Consider the following 27431-nt stretch of genomic DNA (forward strand, 5'->3'; position numbering starts at 1 on the left):
TCTGTTGTCAGGAATAGTACACACTGCAATATAACGGAGACCTCCGCCTTTTATTCACCCAACAACACTACCGTTGTTTTGATTGTAATGTAATACTGTAACAGTAATTCATGTAAAATTGTGTTAGAGATATGGGGTTTTTACACGTTTGTTAGTTTATCTGGAAACTTCTGGATTATACACAAAGCCTCTCTCCATCATCCCTAATTAAGACTGTGAAGTCAGATGAGGTTGAAGGAAATGAACAATAATTAATAAACAATGAACAATAAACAATCTTCAATTTGTCGTAATATTTTTATCGTATATAAAAAAATGAACACCCCTCATTTTGAAGATGTGTGGCTCTTCAGTTGTGAAAATGGCGTCGAAGCAAGAGAAAAAACGCTTCAAAATTTTGCTCGCGTATCGTGACATTCCGAACTACTCGCAAGTCAAGATGGCAACATTGTTGAATGTGGCCGAATCAACCGTTGCCAACGTAATATAAGTGTTTGGAGAACGTTTGTCGCCTATCAGAAAGACAGGATCAGGAGAAAATCGAAATCCGATAAAAACAAAGAGGACGAAAAGGGTGGCCAACAGGTCGCAAGTGGAATGCCAACCTTTCAGTTCGAGATGTCGCAAGCAAACTGGGAGTGTTGTATACAACTGTGAATCGAGCTAGAAACGAGTCGGACTGTCGACTAACAAGCAAAGGTGGTGATTTCAAATCGTGACGATAAATAAAACAAGTCGGCCAGACAACGATCGCGAAAATTGTACGTGAAGATGACGAAGTTTGGTTAGGTACGTGGTACAGGATGATGAAACTTACGTCAAGGCAGACATTAATCAGCTTCCTGGACAGAAATATAATACGGCAACTGGAAGAAGAAAGGTGGCAGAGATTTACAAACACAGCAAGCTGTTGAAGTTTGCGAAAAAATATCTCTATTTCAAAGAAAGCAAAAGTCATATGCAAGCTAGTTGACGACGTCGTTTCGCCAATATTGTTCAAATGTGGTGTCGGGAGAGTTTGACTGATTTTATAGATGAGACTTTGTGGCCTCACAGTTCCCCGGATCTTTATTTCCTGTACTTTTATGTACAGACGTACATGCTGATCAAGCAAATAACCACCCCATTAAAAATATGTTTTTTATTTATTTTCCATGGAGTAGAGCATTTCTACTACAAAAACCGTACACAAATATTTCAAATATAACTTATCTAAAGCTTGTCGTATGTAATCATCCATAAAATACGTATCGCTTGATAGGAAGGCGGGGGGGCTGTCTGACAAAGCGTTGTAACCCATACAAAACATTTTCAAGATCTCGAAGAAGGTCGAGAATAGTTATTCTTGTGCTACGTTATTAATGGGCGTTCCCTAATTGATTCATAAATTTAAAGAAAAGATAAAATAAATTCTATATAAATAAAAATAAATAAAAAAAAATTACTGAAAAATGTATAAAACTCCAGAATTCGATTAGTTATAGGATTCGATAGTATATCGAGAAAAAAAAAATCGGAGACTATATATAATCAAGTCTTTAGTTCTCTTCAGGGAATGGTAATTATGGCGCGGTCTTAGCTGGAGGAACGAGGTTTCGATAAGACTCCTTCAAAAATATAAAATATAAGTCCTACTTATAATAAAACTGAGATGTGAAGCATTGAGTGCCTCTTCAGGAAATTGTGATTGTGTCGCGGTGATGGTAGGAGGAACGAGGTTTTGATAAGACTCCTTCCTCCTGAAAAAATAAGTCCTTCTTATAATAAAACTGATCTCAGGAATATTTATCCTCTACAGGGAATTGTAATTAGCGATATTAGCTCGAGGAACGAGGTTTCGATAAGACTCGTTCCTCTTGACATAATAAGTCCCTCTTAGAATAAACCTGGCCAGAGAGGAACGTTAGGTTTAGCCTTAGGTCAGGGAATTGTAATTCGGCGATATTGGAAGGATAGGAAGAGGCTCGGTATAGTAGAGCAGTAAGCTTGAAACGGAAGAGTAAACTCTCACACACAAGCACGTATATAAATGAAAAAAGCGTATCATTCACTTCAATAGTGATACTGCCAATAATATGAAGTGCGGAGTACAGAAAACACCTGGGCAATATCACAATAGATCAAAATGTCTCTGGTCGCAGTGATGAGTCCACACAGAGGAAAAAAAACATTTCCACTGCGTACTGCAAACAACTTATTCTACTAATCGATGATGCACAAATCCTTCGTGTATAGATTATGTAGAGCAGAAAAAAATGACACAGCGAATTAATGTGTAATGTTCTAACAAAGCCGATCTGACAAGCGTTCATCGACAACACGTCACACAACTCGACCGAAACACAAATGACAAATATTACTGCGAAACTATGTTTCCACATTACATGCTGTACTCAGATGTAACCGAATGGATTTTTTTTTTCAGTTCCATCCTTCATAGTCATTCCGATGTAGACTTCCCATGGGAACCATCAATTGCCTCGGCAGGCCATAAAAACCACAAAAAGGCCACAATACAAAACTCATATCAAAAGTGAAATGAATCTTCACAGCAACATTAATATTTCGACTATTTTTCGGCACAGCCTCCGATTGCTCTGACTATGTATTCGTAATGTCCGGTGTTGCCTCTGTTATTAAAAATTCATTTCGGTTTGAAAACTGGAATTTTATTACATACCTACTTTTGTGTTCGCCGAGGTTTGGGGAGTCAGTTTGTTATTGTAATTGGATTAAAGCCTTTTTTTGTTGGTTTATGATTGTACGTATACAATACAGCTCGCTGCATTGAACAAATAATTGGATATGTCTGGCCAATGGTGCAATGTATAAACACCGCTTCCAAATTCAGCACAGTCACAATAGAGTATTCCGTTATTTCGTGTTCTTCGCGTTTTACGTTAATATTTTGGTTTAATTCCAAACACAATTGAATTGCGGAGCACCAAGTATGTTGACCGATTATTACCTACTTTTGTGTAGGAAACCAGTTTGACGTGTTTTTATGGTCCACTACCGAAAACCAAAAATCTTTTTAGACTCGAGTGAAATTAAAAAGCGAAAAGATCGTTTTGAAATTTCTTAGGTGATATCATAAATTGTAATGTTACTTTTTTTAAGGTTAGTGAAAATATATCTTCATGAAATATGCTGCACTCACTATCAAAAGAAAGCGCTTTTCACGCCCCTTATCAATAAGTCTTTAAGAGTAGTACATATTTCCTTGAAATATTCTAAGGAAAATGAACAAGGCTAGCACGTTTTCACAACTTTTTAAAAAATAGATTAAAAATAATTAAATTTGTCGTATACATTGTAGATAAACTCTTGAAAAATATATCCAGCAAACGACCGTTAGATTGTGCTTGTGATAGTAGTATAATGAAACTGTAAAATTCGACTTATTGACTGAACATAATTTATCTTTGAGGCTCATTTCCACCATTAATTTGTACACAGAGAAAAGGCGAACGCGTGAAATGAACTCGAACTGGACGAATGAAAACCGGCCTGCAACAGGGGCTATAAATTGTGAACATAAATGTTGCTGTTCATTTAACTGGAAATTTATTTACTCTTCAGATAGGGAAGAGTTTATATTCTACAATTTTATAGCACAAAACACAGTTTGTGTTGGGCGAATGTTCATACTTCTGCTATTTCCGCTTCCTGTAAGACAGGAACGCTAGGCTCTTGCAAAACAGGCCTTTTCTGTAATAATGATTCTCGTGGGGTATCCGATTTTTATTGACACTCAATCTGCACACAAAAGTTGGAGGGTGCGAAAATTATACGGAAACGGTGTAATTTTTAGTTAGGTTTGAAACCTGGTTGACGAGTGTAGCTATTGTCAAGCGTATACTCTTCCGATGTGTTGATCTTAAAAATAAAAACACTGAAATAAGAATTTATTGAAAATCTGACATATCTGCTTAGAGCTAATTTAACACATAATTTTGTGTGGAATCAGACCTTCAGATCATAACAGCGCAATAATTGATTATGGCTTGAACTTTTGCGTGTATTGACAGGAAGCGGCTTCGAAAAGTTATCAGTGGAATTGAAACGAAGCGATAACAATCGCGTCGCTCCGTGGATAATGTATCGGTTGACAGAAGACAAGGTGGAGAAATAACAGCATGAACAAACACCGATCCTATGGCAACATCTGTCATTCAAATGCAATCCAATCTCTATTGAAATAAATAGTTCGATTTATACCCGTGAAAAAAACCAAAGAAGGATTTGAGAATCATAAAAACCCAAGACAGTTTAAAACCAGCTTTTGAAATTTTACTTTTTGAGGTCACTGCGAATCCTCCAGATGGCCACTATAGCCACCTTGGACTATGCACTGGGTAGTTGACCATGCCCTTTCGAGTTCAAGGTGCACGATGGATTTGGAAAAAAAACTCTACGACCAGTTTCGGTAAATTGTCCACTTATACTGTTGTTCTGAATTTTTCGGAAGGCTCCCCACTGTCTAAATCATACCAAGCAACCAATCACTACCTCTCTTACCAAACACAGCCGACACTAACGGATACAACTAATCTGAGTTTGTAAACGATTTGTTGTTGTTGTTTTACTCAAGGTCACTTTCTGTTTTCGATGCTCTTTTTACTTTCCTTACCATTCCCTTTTTGCTTAACTCCTCTCTCTTTCCAAATAACTGACGAAACCTTGGTTTATAAGGTACCATTTGAGCATTTCACCCCATCATTTACATTCCAAAACTCTACCGGTATTATACGCATTCCATCGAATTAATTTTCTCATCCGTTCATTGACCGGCAAAGCGGACGGTTTTTTCTGGAGCAGCAGAAAGCGGGTGGTGGCAAATATAAGTCGCTTAAGCAGGTATTAGACGAAGCAAATATTTGCTATTTTTGGTACGATTTTTATTTGCACAAAATTAAATCTGTATTGAAAAATAGCAAATATTTGCTTCGTCTAATACCTGCTTTATAATAGCGCATGCCATCGAATAATATTTCTCATCGGGGACGAATAACCGTTTGGGGTTAAAGTACCTTCAAAAGAAATTCAAATCAAATATATTTCTCATTCGTTCGTTGACCGGCAAAGCGGACGGTTCTTTCTGTAGCAGCAGAAAGCAGGTGGCAAATATTAGTCGCTTATAAAAGCGCACACCATCGAATTGAATTTCTCATTCGTTCGTAAGGTTGGATTGACATAACACGTGTGTGAGTAGCTATAGCGGGTGTTTATTGAAGATTTAATGTATTCTCGTTTATTCATTAACATTCATTAAAAATCTTAAAACACTTAAACGAAAACATTCGTAAATTCGACTTTACAGCAGCGATTTAAATTTCTTCAGCCAGTCTTTATTCATCGAGGGAAAATTACTGCCGATTGATGATCGACACTGATTTGCTAGAAATTTCATTTAGATCAAAACAGGTTCTTTTAAGTATCATAAATTATCGGTAAAAGAAGTACCAAAATTATTAGTAAAGCTTTCTCAATGAACATACATTTAATTTTCGTTTTTGTTTCTCGGTACGCGGTTTTGTTTTTATTTCTCTCACACAGAGGAAAAAACAAATTAGTTTCTACCGTGAAAAATTACATAACATTTAGAAATGCTCTAAATCATAAGTAAAAAAGTAATATATTTTTCTGTTACTGACCAAAACCTTGATAACGACTACGCAAAAAGCATGTAATTGAGTTCTTGCTTATTTGAGTTATTGAAAAAAACATAATTTCTTGAAATACAGGAAGTTTTATGCTGGACTGGAGCTAAAGTTTTTCTATGGACAGCGCTTATATAAGAAATCCATTCTTTTAGTATCTATTACTATATATAAGGCTTTAACGTCTCAGCATTCAAAAATTCTCTGTAAGATGACATTGCGGAAAATACTAGAGCAACAGTTTCGTCTACTGTTTGTTTTAATGGAATACAAAAATACCGTAGTCCAACGTCATGCGGTCGTGTCTTGGATTCCACCCTACTACTTTTTTAATACTTGATTATATATAGTCTCCGATTTTTTTTTCTCAATATACAATCGAATCCTATGAGCGGGGGCCTAGTGTGGTTGGTAACGTCTCCGCCAACCACGCTCGACGCCTGCGTTCGAATCCCACCGCCGACATAGGTGTCGATGGTTGTGAGGTGGCGTGATCCACTAACAACCAACCCAACTGGTCTAGATTCAATCCTAGCCGACACCGGGAGATTTTCTGAGGCGAAAAATCTCTGGGATCACGCCTTCCATCGCATGAGGAAGTAAAGCCGTTGGCGCCGGTCCGTTAATAAACGGGTCATGAGTTAGGGACCTGGGTGTGGAGTCGCCTCCCTGGGCGTCGGTAATTGGCCACAACAGTGGCGGAAATAGACCGACGGAAAATAAGCGAGAATAAAAAAAAAAAAAATCGAATCCTATAACTAATCGAATTAGGTAGAGTGTTTCTTTATTTTACATAAATGTTTTGTTATTTTTGAAAAAATAAAAAGAATTTTATTTCTGACTCATTTCTCTACGAGTTAGAAAACACATTGTTTACAAAACAAAACATGTCTTGCAGCTATTTTTGATGTTATTGCAGTCAAACTTAGAGAAAAATTTCGATCAGCGCATATCGATTTGTCAACTTGTATTTAATTTAATTTAATTTTTTTTTCAAATTTATTCTATTCTTTTTTTAAACATGTTCTGGAGTTTTATACATTTTTCAGTATTTTTTTCATTTTTTTTTATTCATATATAATTTATTTTATCTTTTCTTTAAATTTATGAATCAATTAGGGAACGCCCATTGAAAACGTAGCACAAGATTAACCATTCTCGACCTTCTTCCAGATCTTGAGGATGTTTTGTATGGGTAACAACACTTTGTCAGACAGCCGCTTTGCCTTCCTATCAAGCGATACGTATTTTATGGATGATTACATACGACAAATCAGGTTTAGATAAGTTATATTTGAAATATTTGTGTACGGTTTTTGTAGTAGAAATGCTCTACTCCATGGAAAATAAATAAAAAAACCTAAATTAATCCACCTAGCGGTCAGACTCAGCCTTTCTCATTCAAACTTATTATTTGTAAAAATAGATTCACATGAATGCTTAAATCAAAAAAGGTATATTCACTCTTTGGGTTCTAAAATATTGATGTTGTAATTAAAGTATAAAATATGAAATTTGACGTAAAGTTAGTGCTACAGAAATAGCGAAATATAAGAAATGACTCTTAATTTTGATCAATTTAATCACGAGCGATATCGGGAACGTTCAAATAGTACGATACCATATTTAAATCATGTTGAGGCCATATATATTGATCAAAGCAGCTATAGTGTTGAATAGTCTTTGAATTTCTTTTCTTTACAAAACTTTTGAACAGTATATCAAATTTTTATGAAGTTTTTCATTTGTAAGTTTGAGAGATGACTCGTTTGTATGACACTAGTTATGTTCAAATAAGTCGTGTAATACTTGAGATAATAGACTTTCGTTGTTTTACAAATTAAAACATAACGGTTGCTTAAGTTTGATTACAATCAAATGAAAAGGGAACGTATGGGGGAGCCAAACTTTGAAACCACGTGTTCAATCATAATTCATCAGTATATCCCTCAATAGCCCGTTCATCTGATATCAATATTGTTCAGATCGGTTGTGTAGTTTCTAAGATAATGAAGTTTCGTGATTTTCACATTTCAATACATTACAGACGAAGTTGCAGTCCGATTACAGCAAAATTCAATAGAGTGTTATGAGGCAGCTAGACCTTTCATTTGACACTAATTTTGTAGAAATCCGTTCAACCATTTCTGAGAAAAGTGAGTGAGTTTATGTAGTCTTCGGAATATGTTCCATTTCATAGCTGGATTTCACATTTTTAAACATAACAGGAAAAGTAATAATCCGTTCGCAAAAAAAAGTAGGTGGTTGTATCCAAGACACGACCGCATAATTGACGTAGAACTACGCACACTATTAACAAATGCATTGTTGTAGGTGTTTCATTAATGAGTCAAAGTCTACTAATGCTTGCTTTGTGCTGCATCAACAGTGGGGTAACAAAGACACTGAAAACACGAGCTGTTTTTTGGATTTGGATTTGCTGATGGCAACCTTCATGCTGCCTCAGTAGTGGGGCAATAACGGCAGTCTGACGACACACGCTGAGAAGCGAGAAGAACCGCGCTGCTCCTGAGATATGGTGACCAACCACAGGGCAAGTGCTTAATTTGAAGGCAGCCACAGGCGCGACCCGCTGCTATGGTCTGTTACTGCAACTGCTGAGTGCCGATATCTGCTGCTACTGCTGTCAACGTTGTGGACGGTCCATCCGGTTCACTTTCCGACTAATGAATGTAGCTAGTTTTCCCAGAAACACTCTTTTATAGCCGAAGGGTGCTACGTGATAGGCCACGCCCTTCTGTTCAGTTGTCTAATTCTCTAATATTCTATAGACGAATTATTCCACAATTCGCATTCGATATTTGTTTCAGCGAATAAACACCGATGGTGCTCTCACACACGCAACGATTTTAACCCGTATCTTATTGCGGTTTGTAACATCAAGCGATTTCGTTTGCTCGCTGTTGCGTGTTGCATCATGTTGCAACTTGGCAGCTGGGAGACGATGAAATTTTGTTAATGCTGATTGATTGAATCGACTTCATATTAGCTCTGCATATTCGAATTAACTGCCTTTGTGAATGCGTTCTAACAGGGCCGTTTGTTATTCAAAATCGGTTATGTTGATCGCAACCTTTGTGCTGTCCCAACAGTGGGGGTATCAACTAAATAAACTACAACAGAATTTGTTTGCTAGGATCCCGCGAAGAATGTTTGCTTGTGTTGATGCTAGGAAATTTTCACCCTTCAATTACTTGTTTATTTGCCTTGAAAAAAGGCATTTTGCTGTTCAAAATCGGTTGCTGATCGCAACCTTTGTGCCCCAACAGTGGGGGAGTTAAGATACACGGACAACATGCACTGTGGAAGTTATTTCACCTTCTGTAAATTAGACGGCCGCGACAGATGTAACTGCTAGAATCCGCACAGAATGCTTGCTTACGTTGTCAAAAATTATTAACTTTCAATGACTTGTTTATTTGCCTTGAAAAAAGGCATTTTGCTATTTAAAATTGGATTTGGTGATGACGATCTTTATGCTGCCCCAACAGTGGGGGAACAATGGCAGTCTGGCGAGGCACGCTGAGCAGAACCGCGCTGCTCCTGAGACGTGGTGACCAACCACAGGGCTAGTGCTGCTGCTAAGGAAGGACGACTACTGTTGACAACTTGTCGCTGTCCAGAACAATTATGAGCGGCTTCGGCTGAAACAGGCTCTTATATATGCCAAATAGCATGTTTTCAATTGCAAGGTATATGATTATGTCGACCGTGCTTGGGAAGCAATCATATAAAGACCAATCAGAGCACGTAATTTTCGTTTAAACAAGGCTTGACTATTATCAATAGTACAATAGTTTGCATAATCAATCAACAATTTTCTACATTTGGGTGGATGCGTGTATAATTTTCCAAACAATTGCTGCAAAAATAAAGGAAATCGGTTGAAAACAAACCGATTTATAAACATTTAAAAAGGGACATATTTCGTCCCCTCTTCGTTAATAGTTTTCCTATTTACATTCCTATGTGGTAGGCTAAAGAAAAACGTAGTTCTACGCCAAAAAACTCATTAGGGTCTTATGGGGCAACAAGACTTTCCATATGACACTGATGAGATTAAAAAGTCTTCAGAACACGTTTCTTTCCATAACTTCTGAACCATATGTTCAATCTTCATAAAATTCAAAAGTTGACGGTTTTTTGGTAGCCCGTTCATTTGAAACCAATTTGTTTCAAATCGGTTGTGTAGTTTCTAAGATATTGATGTTTCGTGATTTTTACATTTTGATACATAACCTCTAAACTAGAAATCAGATTACAATAAAATTCAATAGGGTCTTAAAGGGCAACTAGACCTTTCATTTGCAATTGATTTCATTGAAATCGATTCAGCCATCTCTGAGAAAATCGAGTGAGATTAGGAGAGCGTTACACACACACACATGCAGAAAATGCTCAGCTCGTCGAACTGAGTCGAGTGGTATACGCAAGCTTAGGAGAATGACTGACGACTTTTCCCTCTCTTCACTCTAACAGCCTCATGCATGCGCTATTCATGAGAGCTCACATACAGCTACAGCTTAAACAAGGCAAAGAAACGGTGTTGTGTTGCGTACGACAGCTCATTCTTGCGCATGTATTTTGTTCGTTCGGACATGACAGCCTAGTTTGCTCATTTTGAGGATGTCCTGTTCCTGTTGACAGCCTGCTGATCGGCTGCGGCTGTCGTCGACTTGCATTTTTTCGTTTCTCCTTTTTCACAGGCCGGTGGCATATTGAATACAAAGCAAACCGCTTCCATTGTTGATATTATTCCCCACGTAAGAAAAACCGTGCTTCGCACCATCTCTCTTTCATTTTTTCATCGGCCTTACTGTCGTGATCATAATCACCTGACATCCCGCTCGGATTCGTGTTGAAGGATGTCGGAAGATTATAGGCTGTCATTTACGACAGCTTGGAAATACCAACACACATATGAAGATGAAAAATAACAGTCCGTAAGAAGTTGCATGTGTACTGTCGTCAGTTGCTGTCGAACTGTTCACCGAACGTGTGGGGAGCAGTGAGAGCTGTACAATACAATGAGAGACGGATCAGTTGAAAATTTGCTGTCATTGTCTTGCAGTCATTTTCATAACACTGGGTATACGACATTCGGCCCTTTTGAGCACTTTTATACCTTTAGTTTTTGCAGTGATTGCTATACCTTTCTAGGAGAAAGGCAAAAAGTAAAATGATAGAAATGACTTTTAATTTCAACTTCAATCCTGAGCAAGGCCGCAAACATTGAAATAGTACAATATTAATTTTAAATGATGTTGAGGCCACACATTTTGATCGTAGCTATAGTTTTAAACAGTCTGCGGGTTTCGTTTCTTTCTATAACTTTCAAACCACATGTTAAAACATTATGAAATTCATTGTTTAAGGGTTTGAAAGCCCATTTATCTGAATTCAACTATGTTCATAGCTTTTGAGATATAAGAGCGTTTTTCACATTCTGACGCAGCGCCAAAACTAAAAGTTTGATTACAATGAAATTCAATAGCAACCTACGCGGCAAATAGACCCTTCATTTGACACCAAGACAGTTAGAATGGGTCAGACCATCTCTGAGAAAAGTGAGTGCGAAAGAAAGGTACACATACACACGTAAACACCCACACACAAACATATACACCTATACATGCATATATGCAGGAAATGCTCGATTCGTTGAACTGAGTTGAGTAGTATATGACATTCGGCCATTTGGATCACTTTTTCTACCTTTTAATTAGCCAGTGATCGTTAGGAGAAAGCCAATATGTTTACTTTCATTATGTGATTCTACATTTTTATTAACAACGGACAAAGCAACAATCCGATTACAATGAAATTCAATAGCAACCTATGGGGCAACTAGACCTTTCATTTGACACTAATTTTGTGAAAATCGGTTCAGCCATATCTGAGAAAAATGAGTGAGTTTAAACAACCTCAGGATAACTTTTCTTTACATAACATTTTAAACATATGTTCAATCATAACGAAATTCAAAAGTTAAGGGTTCTGGGGACAGCCCAATCATTTGAAACCAATGTTATTGAAATCGGTTGTGCGGTTTCTGAGATATTGATGTTTCGTGATTTTAACATTTTGATACATAACCTCTAAACTAAAAATTATCTCTGAGATAAGTGCGTGAGTCCAAGTAGTTTTCGGAATATGTCCTTTGCATAGCTGTATTTCACATTTTTAAACATAACAGGCAAAGTAATAGTCCGATTGCAAAACAAATCAATAGGATCTTATGGGGAACTAGACCTTCCATTTGACACTGATTTTATGAAAATCGGTACAGCCATCTCTGAGAAACATGAGTGAGATTAAACAGTCTTCAGAACACGTTTCTTTTCATAACTTTTGAACCACATGTTCAATCTTCATAAAATTCAAAAGTTAAGGGTTTTTTAGGTAGCCCGTTCTTTTGAGACCAATTTTGTTCAAATCGGTTGTGTAGTTTCTAAGATATTGTTGTTTCGTGATTTTCACATTTTTAAATATAACCTCTAAACTAAAAATCCGATTACAATGAAATTCAATAGCAACCTATGGCGCAACTAGACCTTTCATTTGCATTTAATTTTATGAAAATCGGTCCAGCCATCTCTGAGAAAAGTGAGTGAGAAAAAAAAGTTGCACATACACACACACACACACACACACACACACACACACACATACACACATACATACATACGTACAGAAAATGCTCAGTTCGTCGAAAGTAGTCGAGTGGTATATGACATTCAGCCATTGGGACCACTTTTATACCTTCGGTTTTTCCAGTGTTTGCTATACCTTTCTAGGAGAAAGGCAAAACATAGCTCGACGAGCTGAGCATTTTCTGTATGTGTGTGTGTGTGTGTGTGTATGTGTGTGTGTGTGTGTGTATGTGCAGATTTTTATTCTCACTAACTTTTCTCAGAGATGGCTGGACCGATTTTCATGAAATTAATTGCAAATGAAAAGTCTTGTTGCCCCATATGACCCTTTTGAATTTTATTGTTATCGGATTTTTAGTTTAGAGGTTATGTTTAAAAATGTGAAAACCACAAAACAACAATATCTTAGAAACTACACAACCGATTTGAACAAAATTGGTCTCAAAAGAACGGGCTACCTAAAAAACCCTTAACTTTCGAATTTTATGAAGATTGAACATGTGGTTCAAAAGTTATGAAAAGAAACGTGTTCTGAAGACTGTTTAATCTCACTCATGTTTCTCAGAGATGGCTGTACCGATTTTCATAAAATCAGTGTCAAATGGAAGGTCTAGTTCCCCATAAGATCCTATTGATTTGTTTTGCAATCGGACTATTACTTTGCCTGTTATGTTTAAAAATGTGAAATACAGCTATGCAAAGGACATATTCCGAAGACTACTTGGACTCACGCACTTATCTCAGAGATGGCTGACCCGATTTCCACAAAATTAGTGTCAAATGAATAGTCTAGCTGCCTCAGAAGACCCTATTGAATTTTACTGTAATCGAACTGTACCTTCATTTGTAATGTACCGACTTGTGAAAATCACGAAACTTCATTATCTCAGAAACTACACAACCGATTTGATCAATAATATTATCAGATGTGATGGCTAGTTGAGGGTTAACTGATGAATTATGATTGAACACGTGGTTTCAAAGTTTGGCCGCCCTACACGTTCCCATTTCATTTGATTATAATCGAACTTAAGCAACCGTTATGTATTAAATTGATAATAAAACAACGAAAGTCTATTATCTCAAAGATTACATGACTTATTTGAACATAACTAGTGTCATACGAACGAGTCATCTCTCAAACTTACAGATAACAAACTTCATAACAATTTGATATGTGGCTCAAAAGATATGGAAAGAAGAGAAATTCAAAGACTATTTAAAACTATACCTGCTTTGATCGATATATGTGGCCTCAACATAATTTAAATGTGGTATCGTACTATTTGAACGTTCCAAATTCATTGATTCCTTGCAATGTGTTTAAAGTCTGCAAATGCACGACGAATCGGTCATAGGATATGATTAAAGTCAAATAACAAACCGTTTGAAATGATTGGTTTTATCGAAATGACAATATCCTCAACTTTTGGCTTCTGTACATCGCCTTAATTCAGAATATATTCATATTGGGTGGTATTCTGTCATTTTCAGCAGACTTTCTGGCATCAATCTGACCCCGGAAATACCCATATTGGGTGGTATTTTTGGTTATTTTCCAGAAACTAAAAGTGGTCGTCTTTAAATTTAAAATGGTGTCCAGGGTCAATGTTTGGTTTCTATGCATCATCACGTTAACGGAAATATCCATATTGAGTATTATTCAGTCATTTCCGACTGTTGCCTATAAGTTGCCATTTAGCAATTCAAAATGGTGCCTGAGGTCAATTGTTAGCTCCTTGCATTATTCTGGTTCCAGAGATACTCATATTGGATAGTTTTGTTTATTTTAGGCTGTTTTTCACAAACCGGTAGTCGCCATCTTGGATTTCATAATTGTATTTAGGATACTGGTTAAAGAAAAACTCATATTGGGTGATATTTTGTCACTTTGGACTATTTTTCAGAAGCCGAAAGTCGTCATTTTGGACTTTAAAATTGCCTGTGAAATCAATTTCTGTCATTTGGGCGTAATTCTGGTTCCGAAAACATTCATATTGAATGGTATTTGGTCATTTCCGGCTGTTTGCCAGACACCGGAAGTCACCATCTTAAAATTCAAGATTGTGTCTGTGATCAATTTTTAGCTTCTGTGCATCTTTCTGATTCCAGAAATACTAATACAGGTCGGACTCGATTATCCGGAGACTCGATCATCCGGGGTCCGATTATCCGGGGCTCGATTATCCGGAGTATTTTATTTCTATGATGTACGAGTAACTGGTAGTTTCAGGGTTGTACGAAATTGTAACAACAATGCCCCGTTCTTCGTTTTTAGCAGTTTTCTCGTCGTTCCTTCAACCAATTCTTACTCAACAACTTCCAAAAGCAAGGTATTATGGTTTTTAGTTGCCGACGAGGACAACCACTATTGGTCAACCGGTTTCGAATTTATGGCAGGAACATATTTCTGTAATATAATGGCCATGATCAATGCAGTACTTAGAAGCACAAGCCTGTTTCGGTGGTGTTCCGGATACTCCTGGATTATTAAACCAAAACTCATCAAGCGAAATCATTAACGATTTGAAATCCGCAAAGTAGCCCATTAGTGGCCATATCGTTATAGGTCACTTTTTTCCTGTAGGAGCCTATGACCACTGCTACCATTAGTTAGATATATTGTGGTATGGTCACTTGGAAAATAGAAACAAAATCATGAGCGTTGTCAAAATCGAACAGGGTTTGTATATGTAACACCTCAATTCTTCTTAATATTTAAAATAATAAAACAGGTAAATACCTAAATCAAATAAAATTCTTTTATATTTTCTGGAAAATATTTCCTTTAATCTCTCGAAGCAAAAGCTGTCTTTCTAATGGTAGTTCTGATTTATTTCATTTGGTTTTTACATCTTCGAGATAATCAATATTACATAATTTATTATTACGTATATATTGGGTGGAAATCGGCCATTTTTGGCTGTTTTCCAGAAACCGAAAGTTGCCATCTTACAATCCAAAATGTTGTCTGAGGTTCATTATGGAACATATCTGTTACCACTGAAAACATTCACCTGCCAATATGGTTCCATTTAGTTGATTAGTTCGCGAGATGTGCAGAAATTTGTGAAGAAACATGTACTTCCAGAAAAGGGAGGGGCGTAAACCGTTATGGACATATTTGTTACCTCTAAAAACATTCACATACCAAATTTGGTTGTATTTTCTTGATTGGTTCTTGAGCTGTGCGAAATTGGTGTTTCATTTTCATGAGATCTCTCCCTTATAGAAGAGGGAGTCGGGTGTCAAACCATTATGTACATATTTGTTTTCACTAAAAACATTTACCTGCCAAATTTTGTTGCATTTGGTTGATTAGTTCTCGAGATGTGCACCAATTTGTGTTTCATCCAACTATTATGGACATATTAGTTACCCCTTAAAACATCCACATGCCAATTCGGTTCATTTGCTTGGTTTGTTCTTAGGTTGTGCAGAAATTTACGTTTCATTTGTATGGGACTCTTCCCTTCCAGAAGAGGGAGGGGTCTCAAACTATCATAGGAACCTTTATCGGCACCAAAAACCCCTACATACAAATGTTCACGGCGATCGGTTCGGTAGTTTTCGGGCCTATATGGATCAGACAGACAGACAAACTTGACTGCATTTTTATATGTAAAGATTACAACATCAATATTTTAGAACCTAAAGAGTGAATATACATTTATTGGATTGAAGCGGTCATGTAAATCTATTTTTACAAATAAAAAATTGAATGAGAAAGGCTGGGTCTGACCGCTAGGTGGATTAATTTAAGTTTTTATAGAGTGGTTTACTGGTAAAACAAAATCCGGTAAAATCGATACTGTTTTCAATATCGAAATACTGGTGTTGTAGATATGAAAAAAGCGGTATTTCCGATATTTTTCTTAAAATTAAAAAAAAAACTAGTCACAATGTTCATATATCATTGTAAGACTAATGAATGCTACCTACTTAAGTAGGTGTTACAAATCACATGACTGTGTATACAGTCATACCTCGATATAAGGCAACTTTATTTTCATTTTCGTTACGTTATATCGAAGCAAAAAAAAATTCTTTTTAAATTTATGCAAAAATGTTGATGGTTAACTTATAAACCTATTTCCCATTACCTATCAGTATTTTTGAACCTGTCTTATGCCCATATAGAGAAAATTTCAACAAGCAAAAAAAAATTTTTGATGCAAGACTGTGAATTGTTGCTGAAGGTTGGGTGAAAACCTATTTTCCATCACCTATCAGTATTTTCAAACCTTTCTTATGCCCATTTAGAAATATTTTCAGAAGCAAAAACATTTTTTTTTTTCAATTGATACACAGGTTACTCAAAGATGCATGAAAACCTATTTCCCATTACCTATCAGTAATTTTAAACCATCTTATGCCCATTTAGGACAATTTTCAACAAGTAGAATTTTTTTTTTATTGATGCAAGACTGTTGATGGTTACTCAAAGATGCGCGAAAACCTATTTCCCATTACCTATCAGTATTTTTGAACCTGTCTCATGCCCATATAGAGAAAATTTCAACATGCAAAAAAAAATTTTTGATGCAAGACTGTGAATTGTTACTGAAGGTTGCGTGAAAACCTATTTTCCATCACCTATTAGTATTTTTAAACCATTTTTATGCCCTTACTTTACTTTTACTTTTAAGGCGATAGACCGATTATCGATCCAGTGCCGAATCCAGAATACGTCGCCATGTCCCTCGGTCTTGGGCTGCTATCCTCCAATCGCCCCTAACACCTATTTCGCGTGCATCCTCGTCGACAGCACACATCCAACGAGTGCGGGGTCTACCCCGAAGTCGACGACCTCTATCGGGATTCCTGCTAAATATAGCCTTCGCTTGACGCACATCCGGCATTCTCGCTACATGCCCAGCCCACTGAAGCCTGCCGTGTTTTATCCGCTTGACTATATCCGCCGATTTGTATGCCTGGTACACTTCATGGTTCATGCGTCTGCGCCAAACACCATTTTCTAGTTTGCCGCCAAGGATTGAACGCAAAATCCTACGCTCAAAAACACCAAGAGCCCGCCGATCAGCCTCTTTCAGTGTCCATGATTCATGGCCGTAGAGAGCCACCGGAAGAATCAGTGTTTTATAGAGTGCAAGTTTAGTACGGATTTGCAGACTGCGGGACCTTAGCTGGTTACGTATTCCGTAAAAGGCCCTGTTTGCGGCTGCTATCCGCCTCTTTATCTCACGGCTAACCTCGTAGTCACATGTCACTAATGTTCCCAGGTAAATAAATTCGTCGACTACTTCAAATGTTTCCCCATCTAGCACCACCGCAGCACCAACCTCCGACGGACTACCACGCACTCTGCCAGGCACCATGTATTTCTTTTGGCAGAGTTTATGACAAGCCCTAATCTCGCAGCTTCCCTCCTGAGAGGTCCGAAGGCCTCTTCCACAGCTCTACGGTTGATACCAATGATGTCGATATCGTCCGCAAAACCGAGAAGCATGTGCGACTTCGTAATGATGGTGCCGCTTCTCTGCACACCAGCCCTCCGTATAGCACCTTCCAATGCGATGTTGAACAATAAGTTCGACAGCCCGTCACCCTGCTTCAAACCATCTAACGTCACGAACGAGGCTATCTCACCGGCTATCCTGACGCTTGATGTGGAACCTTCAAGGGTGGCACGTATCAGCCTAATCAGCTTTGTTGGGAAGCCATGTTCAATCATAATCTGCCATAACTCATTTCTCTTGACTGAATCGTAGGCTGCCCTGAAGTCTATGAACAGATGGTGCGTCTGCAAGTTTTATTCTCGAAATTTATCGAGGATTTGTCGCAAGGTAAATATTTGGTCCGTCGTGGAGCGTCCCCCTCGAAAACCGCATTGGTACTCGCCAACAAACGTCTCCTACAACGGCCTCACTCTGTGGAACAGGATGCGGGAGAGAATTTTGTACACTGTATTTTTGATAATGATGGTCCCACCTCATACCCCTACATCGGTTTGAGCTGGTCGATTTATCTAAGTAAGATATTATATAGAGTCATACAATGTAACCAGTTGACAAACAAATAACGGACTGGTTATTAATACAGACATAGTAACCCTTCAAAAGAATACCAATAATTTGAAAATAAATAATAAATAAACGATTTTTCAATAACATTGATCCAAGGCTCATCCAGGACGTTTCCAGCCCGAAAATTATCTGGACTTGGTTAGGAATTGAACCTAACATTTAGGAGCGTTAACTAATCAGAATTGGTTCGGGATAACGATCCAGAACTACGAGAGAGATCCTATGACACTATAATTCCCGATAACGAGCTCTTCAGTCCACAGGCAAACCCAAGCCTGTTCAGTTTTTTTCTCCGAACCCTTTTTTTAAATCGTGAAAGCAGATAAATTAAGAAAATAAAGGTGACAGCAACCCAAAAAGCAACTTATCAACCCGTTATGCTTTTTGTTTCAATTTCAGGGGTTTAAACCTGATGTACTCAATATCCAGATTGTCTATGTCAGTCTACGCGCGCGTGGCTCAAACATGTGTAGCCGACTCATTTTTTTAACTCTAATATTAATTATTATATAACTATATTCAAACAAAAATCCATCATCATCAATGAACATAATAAATTAATGTACCCAATAAATTAAAAAAAAAGTTTAAATTTAAAATGTTCGTCATTAATTTACAAAAAATTCTATATAATCTGTCTACAAGACAGACTTTATGTGTGAAATACAAAGCCTTTTAAACTCCGCCATTGTTGCTGAACGTTTTACTTGTCTTGGCATCGAATTGAAAAAGTTTATTCCTTTGCACAACAGAGAGTTCTGTGATCTTCCGAATAAAAAATGTGGTGTTCTAGCGTCATCTGCGTTTCTAGTGTTATACCTACCCAAGTAACACACGTTGGTATAGAATAGTTGACGTTACCTATTCCATGACATCAATATCACCAGAAAAGCGCAAAACATGAAGGCTAGTAGAACAAGTACCGATAACTGCATGAAAGCAAGCTAACTTGATATAATTAAGTTGCAAAATACATCTCGAGTACTAATACGGCAATGCGCAAATCTGTTGCTATGACAACTGTTAACCAGCGCATGCGCAAATGTGTTGTGTCTGCGCAGTGCAACTAGATCGGCAATTTCTTTTAACAGTGGCAGTGATAATAAAATGATGACAAAAAATAATATTCAACCATTCAAAAAGAGTTGTTTCTTTCGCTTGAATATTGAAATTTTTCTCGCATAGTTTCAACGTTATCTGAATATAAAATCTAACAAAACTAGAAAACGTTGTATATCTATACAATAACAAAAATCTGAAGAGATATTGGTTACACTGCAAGCGTTTTGTTTATCTTTTGATGGCGCGTCAAAACCGCTTCGAATAAATATAGAAATCGTTTATATAATTTAAATAATAATTTGATCAAGTAATTTTGAGTTAGGTGTTGAATGCTTCGACTACTGTACGAAGGAAAAGCATTCTACAGGTACGTAGTGTTGTTATTAGATTGTGTAATGTCTTACGAAAAGACCAAGTGATAGTGATTGTCATTCTTAAACTCATGTTATCAAAAACATCTCCAAAACCAGAAAAAAAGAGCTTGTTTTCGAAATGCGGTTGTATTACTGATGAAAAACAACTTCAAACACAATATAATAACACAAGTTTTCAATTGCGCTTGTAGTACACTTATATGACTACTTTCGTTGTTACTTATTTTCTAACATGTTTTGTGTGTTACTTGGGTATGAAAATCACTTCCTCTATCAATTCGATCACACAAATAGCGAGGCAGCATATTATTCAAAATCTTATAGAGAAACACCATTGTCAAAAAATATACTCTTTGCTTCACAGAAAGCCATTGCAATGCGTCCAGCATAAAACTCGAGGAAGTGTATCTATAACATCTTAATATTAATCGCATTACTTTGTTTTGTAAGCGCTGCAGTCTCAACATTTGTGTATTGTTTGCAAGAAATATTATGGATGAACAAAAATCTATATGTGGTGAAATTGTTGACTTATAAAGACTAATTTTACTACTAACAGTCAATTCATTTTAAAACGGCACAAAATACCGTATTTTTTCGCCATTTTCTTGATGACATTATCTATGTGAGACTTGAAAGTTAATTTGTCATCAATAATAACTCCATTTACGCGATCAATCGTCTCACCATCAATTACAATGTTTACGTCTGGTCTGGAGTTGGCAGAAGAAATAATCACGTACTGTGTTTTACTAATATTAAATTTAAGCTGTTTAAACCTTAACCAATTCGCCAGATAATGTAAATCTTGATTCAAAAGTGCAACAATATCGTTTGGATTTTTCGCTGCAATGAACAGAACAGTGTCATCGGCAAATAAATTTATATCGCAAAACCGTAAAACTCGCTTCATGTCATTAATATAAAATTAAGAACAAAATGGGCCCCAAAACACTTCCTTGCGGTACACCAAGTGTATTAGCAATGGAATCCGATTCAAAATCATTAAAACGAGTCTTCTGAGTTCTAGCACACAAATAGCTTTCAAACCATTTTTATGCTGTCCCTACGATACTAAAGCGCTTCAATGTTTGCAACAATAAGGGCCTAGAAATTGTTTCAAAAGCGCGTTTCAGATCCAAAAATACAGCAAGAATAGTTTTTATAGCCTCGATTTTTTCTTTCCATTTTGCTAACACCAGATTCAATGCAGACTCACAAGAGTGCCCCTCTCGATAACCTGATTTCTCTGGAATTAGCAAATCATTACGATTTAAATAATCCATCAGCTGGCCTTTTACAACAAGTTCTAATATTTTCTCTAATGTGTGTAATATGTTAATGGGACGGAACTCTTCGGCTTTATCCGTCCCAGTAATCTTGGGGATAGGAACCAAAAGTGATTCCTTCCAAACTTCAGGCACGTGCCCCGTTTGCAGTGATTCATTAATAAGGTCTAGCAGATCGTGTCCAATGACATGAAAGCAATCTTGTATTACTTTTGCGTTGACATTGTCGATACCAGCCGATCTCTCCAGAGAAAAACAAATATCTTTCAACTCTGCTATCTCGTCCAGCTCATATTTTATTATGCTATCTCGTCCAGCTCATTGACCAAATCAATGCTTTGATTGATCGATTGAACACTGTTAACGAAATAACTGTTAAATTTATTTACTATTACTCGCGCCGATTGTTCTTCTTAGCCATTAAAAGTTATGGATTATGGATTGCTACAATCTTTACTTTTCATTGGTTTCTTTAAAATTTTCCATAACTGTGTAACCGTTGGTTACAATTTTTAGTTTTTTTTTTATGTCATTATTTATTCGTGTGTTTCGAGCCTTCACGTTTCTCTCCAATACAGAACATAAGCACATAAGTTAGGGACAAATACCGCTGCAACAATACAAATCGCTGTTTGGTCGATGAGGCGGGACCAAGTATGGCGCAAACTGCTTCAAAAATGAAGAGTTAAATTAAGCGCAAAACTATTGGAGGGAACTGGCGGACTGTCTGAGACTATAAAAGGAAGTGGACTTGCAGACTCGGGAGCTTTTTTATACAACAGGCGTCCGTGTGCTGTGCAGTGAGTAAGACCTAGGATTGGACCCCCCCCCTCCGTTGTGGGGCTATTGGTAGTGCGCTTGCAGATTGACCCGCAGCTACGAAGAAACTGCACAGTACACGGTTCGGCCCGCGAACCTGGAACGGTTCCGGGCCTAACCCGTAAAGGAGCATCGACACCCTCGGACAACAGGTCCTAACCGTCAAGGAGGGTCCCCTCTCGGTTCTGGCCATTGCGGTCAGCCGCAATCAGGCCGATTGCGTCAAAGAGGGAAGACGCCTGCAACATTCGTGATCAAAGTTCGAGATAATTGGGATCCCGCTATCCTGCCATCCGCTCGCCGCCTCTACCGGGTCGGAATCGGGTTGCGCAGTCGAGAGGACTCCTGCGTAGCCTAAGCAGCAAAAGTAGTGAGTAAACGTCACACGCCACACCATTATTTGTGATTACACACCCACACGCCACAATTACACGAAATAAAAATTAGAAATGTGAACGTTCTTGGTTTTTGTACTTTATCCGCGTTATCCTTGGTTACCCGGTAGCTAGCCGACCCTGCGATACCAGCAATAGGGCCTGCTCTGCCGCAGCCTTTGCCAGCCGTAAGTGTTGGGAAGTCAGTCGGTTTCAACTGTTTGCTGTTATTTTGATGTTGATCAATCTTCCGCTGTATATATTCACACCGAGCCTTTTTCAAGGCACGTGAATACATGTTACGCGCCGCGGTGTACCTATTCCAATCATCGTTACTGTTACTTCTGTAAAACTGCTTGTACCTTTTATTTCTTTTTCGTTTTAAACGCAGAAGATCTAAAGTGTACCAGCTGTTTGCATTATGCAAGTTTACATGTTTTTCTAAAACTAAACTATTGGTACATTCTTTCAGCGTGTTGGTAAGAACAGCTGCTTTATTGTCCAAATCACCAGTTACTGGTTGAAAATCCAAGCTTCTCGAAACAAGTTGAGACACTGCTTGTTTCTAATATCTGTTCCAGCACTTTATCTTTTCTTTATCATCACGGTTTTGGTCATTCTCAATAAAAACAAAAATTGTCTCATGATCTGTAATTTTGTAATCGGCCTCTGTAAAGGAATGAACATTATCAAAATTTGAAAACACGTGATCTATTAATGTACGAGATTGTCTGGAAATTCTTGTATATTGACAAACAGTTTGTCGCAAATTGAAAAAATCTGCTAATTGCTTTAATTGATTCGAATTTGGTTCATTAAGCCAATTAATATTAAAATCACCAGCGATAACGTTAAATTTATTCAAATCTACAAAGCTCTCCCACCAGTTATCTAAAATTTCCAAAAAACGCTGGTCACCTGAACTGGGGGAATGGTATACAATTCCGAAATTTCCCATCGTCATGCCTCTTTCAACTGATATACCCAGGAACCAATTGTTTTCAACACATTCGTTTAACCGAGTGTTGAATTTAACAGATTCCTTGGCGTAAATAGCAACCCCTCCAGTATGTCTGGAGTGTGAAAGGCAAAAAGCAACTTTGTAACCCGGTATGTTATATTAATCAAATGCATCAGCTTCTACTATATGAGTTTCAGCCAGCAATACTAACATCGGATGTGTTGTTTCCACAAAATGCCGCAATGCGGCATAATTTGTAGATAAACCAGCAATATTTAGATAAACTATCTCTCGCTACCTCTCACATTGCATTTGCTTCAGCTGCTATTTACTTAACAACATGTTGCTTTTTCTTTTTTCAAACAGTCTCCGATATGGATGTTTTACGTCCAAGTTTATATGAAATTCTTTCTTAGATTTTAAACAATTTACGCAGTTAAAATCAGTCGATGAGCATTCCGATGTCTTATGTAGTCCGCTACACTTGGAGCATGTTTCAGGATTAACACACTCTGTGCTTTTATGACCAAATTCTCCACATTTAGAGCAACGTAACACATTGACGGCCTCTTGAATCGAACACCCAATGTTTACTTTACCAGCAGTCATCAAGTGGTTAAAAGTGTCCTTATCCACTTCAATAATAGTGTTATACTTATTATATTTGAAGCTTGAACTTACAAATTGAGCAATAACTTTGACTTCATTGATACCGAGGTCTTTATTTTGACTTTTTAACAAGTCAATAAAGACTTCGGGGGAATATCGATCACTCATTCCCACAATTTTCAACTTAGGCTTAGCGGTTGTAGGAATAACAGCATTATATTTTTCACCTAAATTGCTTTCAATGTCCTTTTTCACGACTTCAATGTTATCCGCTGTTGCACACTCAGCAATTATCGAACCTGCTTTCCCGTTTCTAAAGTTTCTAATCTTGTGTATTTTAGGATCTAAATTATTTTTCAAAAAAATTCTAGTATCTTTACTAGATTGAGAAGACTCGACTGGTTTAATCACAATGACCGGCCGAGTCTTACGGTTTTCCACTCGCTTCAATTTATTTGCATTCCCACTTGACCCCGCTAAAACGTTCGCGTATGCCAAAGCATTTTCAGAAACAAAAACCTCGTCATTTTGCTTAGCTACGTCTTCAGTTGGTTCGCCCCGCTTATTCGAAATTATTTTTTTCTTGTTGGGAATAGAGTCCGACTCAGAGTGAATCGTTCTCTCAGTTCTAGACCTCTTTCTACTCATTGCAGCATGTTTATCCCGATCATTTTTAAGAAAACATTTATTTTAAAATCATCCAGCTTTCTGGCAACATTGGCTTCAATGCTTGCCATACTCTCACGAAGAGAGTTGCTGATCGATTTTGAAATACTATCGATACCGTTAGCAATCGCGCTGTTTATCTGGGTTTAGATTCCGCTTTGAGTATCTGTAAGCGACTGAGACAAAGATGACAATACACTCTTGATCTCCGTCAGCTCACTTCCCATAGCATCATCTTTCCCGCCGTCTTCTTGGGCCGATAAACATGAAGCACATTTGAAACAATATTTTCATTATCGTTAACGACTTTCACCGCTATTTTAGTGAGCGGTGTACAAACTCGATGAAATCGAGAATTGCACTTGTTCACTCAAACTACGGGATCGTCGCTAACACGAACTACATTACCACACTTTGCACAGTCCATAATAAACAAACAAACAACCGCCGGCCTGACTCGTCCAGCAGCAACGGAAAAGGCTAAAGGCAACGAACAATGCAAAAATATAACAATGAATGTTTCAACCAGCAGCCGTAGCGTCTATGTGATATAGATACGCTGATCGGCGCTGACACAAATTAAATCAATAAAAAACGAATAAATCGAAAGCATGCAAATACACTTCTACTTATCCGTTTAGGTTTCCAATTTGGCCGTCGGATCACTAGCACTAGATCACCTAAAGCACTTGATTTCACACACAAAAAAGCGTTTTAATGTTGACACAAGCTACCATGTTCACCATTCAATGACAATAATGGTATTGAGTAGTGTTATGCCCCGATAATTGCTACAGTCCAGGCGATGGCCTTTTTTGTAGATCGGACATATGAGACCCTCCAACCAGTCCGAGGGCAATTCTTCATCAGACCACACTCTTAGCATGATCCGATGGATGGCACGATACAGCTGTTCGCTCCCGACTTTGAAGAGTTCGGCGGGAATGCCGTCCTTTCCGGCTGCCTTGCAGTTTCTCAGCTCTTTCACTGCTTTCTTCACCTCGTCCATGGGTGGTGGATCCACAGCTTGACCATCATTCTCAATAGTCATCCTGCTCTTTTCGACTCCACTTTTTTCCGTCACCGTTCAACAGCACACTGAAGTGTTCCTTCCAACGCCTGGCCACCTCTGTTTTATCGGTTATCAGGTTCCCCTCCCTATCGTTGCACATTACAGGGGCTGACACTTTCGATTCCTGATTCCGTTGACCTTCTTGTAGAAGCTCCTCGCATCGTGCCTGGAGAAGCAACCTTTCGCCTCCGCAAGAATACGCTCCCAATGCTGTCGTTTCTTCCGGCGATGGAGTCTCTTTCCAGCGGCTCTTGCATCTCGATATCTACCCATGCTCTGACGAGTCACAGCCGTGGCCAACATGTGATCCCTGGCGCGGTTCTTCTCCTCCGTTACTCGCTGGCACTCAGCGTCAAACCACTCATTGGGCGCAGCTGCTGCAGTTGTACCCAACACTTCTCGCACTGTGGTGCTGGTCGAACTGTGGATGTGCCTCCACTGTTCATTCAGGTTCCCTTCAACTCTTTCTTCAATCCGTTCATCAACTTTCTGCGAGTACTCTGCAGCCACTCCTTCAGTTGATAGCCGCTGGATGTTCAACTGCATCCTCCTCGTTGCCTTGGATTTCAGCACGTTGGACAGCTGGGCGCGGATTTTGGCTACTACGAGATAGTGATCCGAGTCAACGTTCGGTCCTCTGAACGATCTCACGTCTGTAACGTCTGAAAAGTGCCGTCCATCAATCAGAACGTAGTCAATTTGAGAGCAAAGCTCTCCATTCGAGTGCATCCAGGTGTGCTTACGTATGTTCCGGCGTGCAAAAAAAGTGCTACAGATAGCCATCCCCTTAGCTGCAGCGAAATTAACAAGCCTCAGGCCATTGTCGTTCGTAGTAGAGTGGAAGCATTCCCTACCAGTTACGGGGCGGAAGAAGTGTTCCTGCCCGACCTGTGCATTTGCATCTCCGATGACAATCTTTATATCGTGTCCTGGGCACTCATTGTATGTCTTTTCCAGGAGCTCATAGAACTCCTCCTTTTCGTCATCGGGTTTCTCGTTGGTCGGTGCGTACACATTTATTAGGCTGTAGTTGAAGAATTTGCCCTTAATTCTCAACACGCATATACGGTCACTGATCGGCCTCCATCTAATGATACGCTCCATCTGTTTTCCAATTAGCACGAAACTGACTCCTCTTTCTGCTTTCACGCCGCCGCTATAGTAGATGTGGTACTTGAATAAAGTGTCCGCAATAGGATCTACTGCTCGGAATTCGCGTTCTCCCGATTTCGGCCACCGCACCTCTTGAATAGCTGCAACCTCCACATTCACCTTTCGCAGCTCTCTAGCCAGAATACTTACGCGTGCCGGTTCGAGTAGAGTCCTTACATTCCAAGTACCGAGTTTCCAATAATCGTTGTCCTTTTTCGTTCGCCTAGGTCCATGCCGATTATTCCGTTCCGTATTTATATCTGGATTGTTCGTAGTATTTAATATTCAGTATGCTGCCTTACTAGGGCTGCGATACCTAGTCTCGCGACGGGGCTGCCGTCTCTGATGTAGCTGGCGAGACACCGCGTTTCATGATTCAGCCGCCCGCTCCGGATCAGACGCTGTTGTACGCCGCCCCTAACATGGGGAAACAGCCGCGTACGTTCCCCCTTCCCAGTCAGCATACGACCAAAGTTTCCACCGGGGTTGGTTACCCGATCTCCGTTAAGGTTACTCGTATCCCGGTCGGCACCACGTGGAGGTTGGGATAGGAGTTGCTGGACAGAGGTGAATGACCACAATAGGATCTCAAGTGACACGTGTCCAACCATTCGCCAACCCCATTTTTATGCCCATATAGGACAATTTTCGCATTAGTTTCATAAATTT

This window comes from Wyeomyia smithii, chromosome 1, assembly GCF_029784165.1.
Source record: "Wyeomyia smithii strain HCP4-BCI-WySm-NY-G18 chromosome 1, ASM2978416v1, whole genome shotgun sequence".
NCBI lineage: Eukaryota > Metazoa > Arthropoda > Insecta > Diptera > Culicidae > Wyeomyia > Wyeomyia smithii.